Source organism: Sarcophilus harrisii, chromosome 4 (assembly GCF_902635505.1).
Source record: "Sarcophilus harrisii chromosome 4, mSarHar1.11, whole genome shotgun sequence".
In the NCBI taxonomy this organism is placed as follows: Eukaryota; Metazoa; Chordata; class Mammalia; order Dasyuromorphia; family Dasyuridae; genus Sarcophilus; species Sarcophilus harrisii.
Window position 1 is genome coordinate 170,906,798 of NC_045429.1, and position 8,130 is coordinate 170,914,927.

The following is an 8,130-nucleotide window of genomic DNA, read 5'->3' on the forward strand; positions in this document are numbered from 1 at the left end:
TTGGATCATTATACTGATCAGAATAGCGACATCTTTGTAGATCATTATTACAATATTCTTAGTACATACAGTAATGTCTTGATCTACTCTCTTTACTTTGCATCACTTCATATGGGTCTTGCCATGTTTTTCTAAACCATTCTCCCACTTAAATCATTTCTTATGGGACAATTTTAATCCTTCACAATTATGTACCAGAACTTGTTTAACTATTCTCCAATTGATGAGCATCCCCTCAATCTCCAATTCTTTGATATCACAAAAAGAGTTGCTATAAATATTTTTGCACACATAAGTCACTTTTTTTCTTTTTCTTTTATCTCTTTAGGGTATAACACAATAGTAGTATTTCTGAATCAAGGAATATATATATAATTTTATCACCCTTTGGGCATGGTTTTAAATTGTCTTCCAGAATGATTAGACCATTTCACAATTCTACCAAAGCTCTTTAGTGTCCCCATTTTCCTTTATCCCTTCCAGCCTTTTTCATTTCTGATAAGTATGAGATGATATCTGAGAATTGTTTTAATTTGCATTTCTCTAATTTATAATAATTTGGAGCTTTATTTCACATGATAATAGGTAGCTTTCATTTCTTCTGAGAATTGCCTGTTAACATCCCTTAATAATTGATCAATTGGGGAATGTGGCTCAGTTACCTGTACATTTGAGGAAAAATAAAACATCTTTATCAGAGAAATTTGCTGCAAAAAATTAATAAAACTTCATCACCTATAACATCTTTTAATTAGGTCTATTTTTGCTTTTGCTTTATCTGAGATTATGTTACTACTTTTGACTCTTTAACTGAAGCATAATAGATTCTATTCATTCTCCTTAGTTTATCTCTATGTGTGCTCTCTGTTTCAAATGCTTTTCTTAAAAACATTTTGCTAGCCATTTTCATTTTATAAGTGAATTCATCCCATTTATATTTACAGTTATGATTACAATGTATTTCCATTTATTCTATTTTCTTCAACTTACCTTTCTATCTTTTTTATCCTGTCCTTCCTTAAAAGTCTATTTTGCTTTTGACTATGGCTTCTTTAAATTCACTGTTCTTTTATCACACATATTTCTTTCTCTTGTCTTCTTTACTTCCTATTTTTCTATTGGGTAAGAAATTTCTATACCCAACAGACTGTGTACATATAGTCTCTTTTCTTTGAACCAGTTCAAATAAGAGTGAGATTCAAGCATTGCTTTTTACCAATCCTCATTTACCCTTCCATAATAAAAACTCTTCCTGGACACATTTTTATGAGATAATTTCCCCCATTCTATTTTTTCCCCTTCCTCTCAGTGAAATCCTCTTTCTTACTTTTTCATTTATTTTTGACATTATCCCAACATAATCAAATCACATCCATGACTTCTGTTTTTGTAGACTCATTTTAACTGCCCTTTTTAACATGGAAGCTACTAAATCTTTTGTGATACTAACTAACCCACAATATTTCAATGGTTTCTTTCTTGCTTCTTGTAATATTTTCTCCTTGTGAAATCTCTGGGATTTTGCTATCATATTCCTGGGAATTTTCATTTTGGAATCTCTTCAGGAGATGATCAATGAATTATTTTTATATTTTGTCCTCTAGAAACATGATATTGTGACAATTTTCCAGTATATTTTCTAGAAATATGATGTCTATTCTCTTTTTAAAAAAAAAAATTAGTAGTTTTCAGGCAGATGAACAATTTTTTAAACTTATCGCTTCTTTATACAGTTTCTAGGTCAGTTTTTTTTTTTTTTTATTGAGATACTTTTTTAAGGTATTATTTTATTCAGTGAACTTTTGTACCTCTTTTTCCACTTGACCATTACTGCTTTTTAAGGATTTCTTTAGTCAATTTTCAGCCATTAAGCCATTTCTGGTTTTTAAAATGTTATTTTCTTCAGTAGTTTATGCCAATTCTACCAAACTTTAAATTCTCATTTTATAATTTTTTTTTATCACTCTTATATTTTTCCCATTTTTTTCTGGTGCTATTCTTACCTCTTTCTTTAATTCTTCCAGCAAGAATTACTGGACTTATGTTCAATTAGCATTTTTTGAGATTTTGGTTGCAGCTATTTTCATGTTATTATTCTCGTCTATGTTTGTATCTTAATCTTCCCTGTCACTATATAGCTTTGTATAGTCATTTGGGGGGAAATTGTTTTTTTTTTTTTTTTTTTTTTTCCAATTTCCCAATGTACTTATTGACTTTGAATTTTATTTTAAAATTACATTTTTCTCACTTGGGAGTGGGTAAGCATTGTCCCAAGTTTCAAGTTTTTCATGGTGCAGCTTTAAAAGCTGGCTCTGGTTATGGGATTCTGTAAGATTTTAGTATTTCTAAGATGGTGCAATCTGGAGAGAGATGTCTCATTGCTCTTCTGTTCTGCATTCAGATTTCTAATCAAGAAGGATCCTGCTTCTCTGCAGTTACAAGTCCCAATGCTTCTTTCTGCCTTGGAACTGTAACTCTGTTTCTTTATGACCAACCTTAAGTGCTCCTTTCTACCCTGAAACTTCAACTCAAAACAGTATATAGTCTGTTAAGTTCCCATTAAGTGTCAGCTGTGCCTACTACTAGCAAAGGGTCTTCTACACTCTCTCTTTGACCAGTTGTCTGACAACTCCACTCCCATACAGTCTCTGGACTGGGATCTTTACAGATGCCACAGGCATCTCCAAAATCTGCTGGCAGTAATACTGTATGCACTCCAGGTTGGCCCTCACCAGTCTGTCTCAGATTTCTTTTTCCCACAGACCCCAATCAGATATTGAAAAATTCTAATGCTGATGTACTAAGTTTTCCTGAGCTTGAAAAATTTCTCACCCTCATATTTTATTGGCTCTGATACTCCAGAATTGAGGTACAATTTTAAATTTGTTTGTAGAGAAATATTGGGAGAGTTCAGCTGGTTCCTACCTTTACTCTGCTTTTGGGATATCCTGTATTGTTCTATAACCTATCCTGAGTTTCATAGATTATACTTTTATGAATTTTTGAATGAAAAAACCATCTCTGGAAAGGACTCTGCTCTTTTCAATTCTTTAACTAGATGATAGGACTAAGATGTACCAGCCAGAAAAAAAAAATTCTCTGGGAAGGGAAAACAACTATTTCAATATATAGTCTATACATTGTCATTACCAGTGAATCTAGTTGAAAAAATTATCTATCTGGCTGGAAAACCCCCTCTAATTTATGGATTATAGATGTGATAACTTTGGAGATCCTCTAGAAATATATCTTCATTTCCTAGATAGGAGACTGAGAACCAGAGAAGTGACATAACTTGTCTAAAGACAAACAAACGTAAGTTGCTGAACCAGGTCTACAAAGTCAAATGCAGTCATCTGTTCCCTGGGCCAAACTTTTTTGGTATTTCCTAATCCAAATCATGCAACACTTTTTTGACACATCAAAGTGCCAAAGAGGATAAAATATTAGACCTGGAGTCAGGAAGATCTAAGTTCAAATCCAGCTTCATACACTTAATCAATTTTTGAAAGCTCCCTATAGACCTAATGTGATATTTTATGAGCAGAGGTACATATAGGATTTTTCTAATATTATTTTTTTTCATTTTTAATTATGTTAATTTCATAAATCCAGTCTTTTTCTCTTTTTCTATGTCTAAATTATTTTTATCTTTACTACTTGCTTCTATCTCTAAGAGAAATAAAGAAATTGAATTTGAGAAACGCAAACAGGATTGATATTGCTACAATCTAAAAATTGAAAATGCAATGCATTTATTTTCACCAAGATCTAATAATGGCAAAATATAAATCACAAAGAGAGTAAATCCTACCATCTCAAACTCTAATTTCATTACCTTAATATTTACTTCTATTGTTATTGTGACTATATTATTTTCAATTTTTTGGTAGAGTTCAAATTTTCTGAGAACAAGATGGCATCTTTCTGTCATGCTTTTATACTTAATGTTTTATAAACTATTGTGTAAGTGAATGATATGATTAGTTTTAGGAAATGAATAAGAGCTATCTGTAAGCTCATTTGGTGTAGGTGCACTGATGGCATCTTTAGATTAAGTTATCATAGATTTTTTTTTTTTCTGCTGGGTCTCTATTTTGAAAACTTTTCATTCCACGTGGCTTGGAGATTATGAGTATTTCTGATGATGAGTGCTATTAAAACATTTTTATAACTTTTTTATTTTTTAATGTTTTCCCCAGAGTATGGGAGTAAGCAATGGCCCTAGCTATAATTATACTCTAGTTTCAGAAAAGTTTGTTGACCAAATTCTCAAAGATATTTCAGATATGATATAGAAATTTGCCATCTGTTAGTTTATAAAGGATAACAAGTTTCTGGAATATATTTATTGCAGCATTTCTAAGTATCCAGTCGATGTAAACCTTTTACCAATTATATCAGTATATTGAATATTTTCCACTATTTTGTTGCATAATTTGCATTTATGATTAATTCTAGGTTCCAAAAGGCTAAGTTTTCTGTAATTTCTCATGGTTATGACTGATCCAGTATCACTATTACAATGTCCTGCATTTCTTGATACAGATATATAATACTTGTCTATATACTTTTGTGCAATGTTTTTCTGTAGGTATATTGTTGGTTAAGTTCATGTGCCAGTTTATCACCACTGATTCTACTTTTAGGTCTCAAAATTTTTCATAGGCACTACCTAGTAATAAACCACTTTCAGCCATTTTTGACAAGTTCAATGACATGTTTGTTTTCAGCCTTTATATTTGCTTGGTGCAATAAGATTAATTTGTTCCAATAATATCTTCTTTGAATGTTTTTATGCTTTGTTTTGAATTTAAAATTTTCTTTGAATTTAACATTTATTTATCTATTCTCTGAGAATAGTTATTTTCTTCTTCTGTTTTTGTCCACAGAGAAATCATTTTTAGCACTTGTATTTTGCTAACAACTGGGTCAGGGAGAGAAGAATTAGATATTTCTTAGATCCATTGTGATCTATTCTATGTTGTCAAAAGTATTTATGTTAAGATACCTATTGTTTAGGTATCAATTTCTCTAAAGGTTTTCTTCAAATTAAGTTTTGACTTCAGGATGCTCTTCAACCTATCCCATGCTGACTACTCAGCTTGGTGATATTGGCAACTTAGAAATTGGTAACAGAGAATCACTCAAATATATTGAAAAAGGGAATGAAAAAAAAAAAAAACAGACCTAGTTCATTACTTTGGTGACTGTGGAAGATGGATTGACTTGGATCAGGGAGACTAGGTAGGAAGTAGTTCCAATTATATAGACAAGGAACTGTCAGAATATCTCAAAATCTAAATTAAAACAGTGGTTATAGAAAGGGAAGGATAACATGTCAAAGACTTTAAAGAGGTGGAATTGACAAAATTAGGCAATTGGTTAAATATAGAGGGTGAAGGAGAATGAGAAATAGTGAATAACTTTGAGATTTCAAACCTATATTCATTAGAAAGGTAATCTTATCCTCAACAGAAATAGGGAACTTGGATGCAGGTTGGGAGTGAGAAAGGAAAGAAAATGAAATATTTAAAACATTTTGAGTTTAAGATGCCTTTGGGAGATCAATTTGAAATTATTATTACTAGGAAGTTAATGGTGTGAATTTATTTAGGAAAAATTCTAAATTAGGAAAACTAGAAACCAGGCATCCAAATAAATTTCTAGGAATTACTTGCATAGAGATGATAATTGATCCCATTAACAGCAACTTTGCTATACCTGTAATACTGTAGACTTATCTACTTGGAACTGGAACGCACCTTAGAAGTTTTCTATTACAAGTCCTCTATTTTACAGATGAAGAATCTAAGATTTAGATAATTGAAATGACTTAAATAATCACACAGTGAGTCAGCAGCAGAGCCACATCTTCTGACTCCTGATCTAAAGACAATCTATTTCTGTGTTTTGTCTTTACTTTTATACCCAATTTTTATATGCAACAGGCATTTAATTAAATTTTAATCGAATTTTTTTTCTTTCCCCTAGTAATACAGTGCTTTGTACATATATTTAATCATGTTTGTTGAGAATACTTTAAGATAAATCTCAGCAGCCTAAGAAGCAAAAGAAAAATCTGAGGATTTTTTTTTTTCATTTTCCACTGATGATAATTTAATTTTAACCAATTGAGTACTTTTTTATTTCAGGGTTAGATTGAAGCGAGAGCCTATTTAGATGACAATTCATGTCTTTAAAAATGTTTTTGTTTTGGCATCAACATAATTTCTAAATATATCTCTTCTTCCCTCTGAAGAGAAGCATCTATCATAACAAAAATTAAAAGGAAATTTTAACAAGCAGATCAACAAAATTCTCCAAAATTAATTCAGTTTGATAATTTATTCTATATCCATAATTCCTTGTCTCTGACAAGAAGGAACAGAGGTTTTGGTTTGATTTTTTTTTCAACTTTTCTTCATAAACAAGCTTAATAATCACCATCAGCAGCATTCAGTATCTTAATCTGAATTATTTCCATCTACATAATCATAATCATCTTGTATATTATTTTTCTAATTCTATTTACTTCACTTTACATCAGTTATTATAAGGATGACCACCTTATTAAATAAAACAATGTGCACATATACTAAAATTGGATGATACACAGACAATTAGCATGGCACCTATGCAAGGATGAAACACAGATTCATGAAGAGTTCCATATTTTAAAATAATAATAATATTTTTAAAAATTAAATAAAACATTGATTCAATATATTTTGAGATATGTTCCCACATCAATAGATTTAGAATAATAGTAACCATCATGATATTTTGTATTTGTTTAGACATATTTTCAAAGCATTTTCATATTTGTATCTGCTTTGAGTCTTTAAATTATCCCACAAGTAAATTGGGAAGCCATCATCATATTATCTTCTTCTGAAATATGAATATAGTAGGTAATTCACTTTATGTACACAAATTTAATAATGGAGTAAAGAATAGAATCCAAATCTTCTGATTACCAGTTCATTGGCCTTCCAAATGTCCAGATTGTCCTGTATTTCACTTTGAAGATTCATCACAGTAAGTTAACTCTAGCCTAGGTAGCTCTGTGTCAGATCTAGTGATCTGATGCTACTTTGGCCCCAACCCCGAAGCTACAAAGACTCTTATAATTTTATAGTTTAAGGGAATAGTACATATCATCTAATCTCCCTTTCCATTCACTCCATAATTTACATGAAGAAAAAGGCTTCTGAAAGGTAATGACTTGTTCAAAATCATAGTTTAATCACATGAAGAAAGGAGATACCAGGATGGTGACTAAAACTTCCTTTATACTTCTTAATATGACTATTCCATGAAAAATACTATCTCCAAGAGATTGCTGAACACTTTCCTTCCCCAATTTCTATCAGCAATGCCCTTTTGTCAATGGCTCAAAAAAAAGGAGTAGCTTAAATTTATTATACTGTATTTGTCCAAGCATTTCAATATCACAGTTGTAATTCCTGATACTATCATTCCTGATACTCTCTCAAGCCTTAACTAGGAATTCCAGCACATGGGCCAATTTCATAAAACATGTAGCAAAAAGATCCTCCCAATTTAATTTTTTAGAAAAAAATTCAAGTGAATATAAAGGAGCAACAGTTCAGGGAAACAATATCAAATTCAGCACACTGGGCTCTCTGAAGAATTCAGAGAAACACAGAGAAACATAGAGACTTCAATCATAGAAAGAAAATTAGACCATCTTATGCTTTCTTGTTTTAATCAAATATTATTTCTAACTTTGTATAAGATCAACTTTTTTCTGCTTGCTGAAGGAACATAAGCATTGTCAGCACCCTATAAATTTCAATACTTTAAGGAAAACCCCAGTTGCCCCACTCTCATTATTAGTCATTCCAACTAAGACTTTTCAGTCTTGGGAAATACCAAAACTTTGATTCCCCTAAAATAATCTTCAAGAACTTAAATTACTTTTATGTCATCACAAAGGATAAGAACAGATCTGTAGTGGGGTGCCTTTTTAAGAGCCCTGCGATTTTATTGAAATAGAAAACTCCTAGTAAGGAAATGACCCTCTCTCAGTGCAGATCACCACCTTCTCTGCAACATAGTTGCTTGGGAACATTAAGAAGTCAAATGGCTTGCCCACAGCCACTG

The 8,130-nt window shown here is 31.3% G+C and overlaps 1 pseudogene; it reads left to right on the forward strand.

Moving 5' to 3' along the window:
- Window positions 1-6,587: 6,587 nt before the first annotated feature.
- LOC111720684 lies at window positions 6,588-6,680 on the forward strand (annotated as a pseudogene).
- Window positions 6,681-8,130: the final 1,450 nt, after the last annotated feature.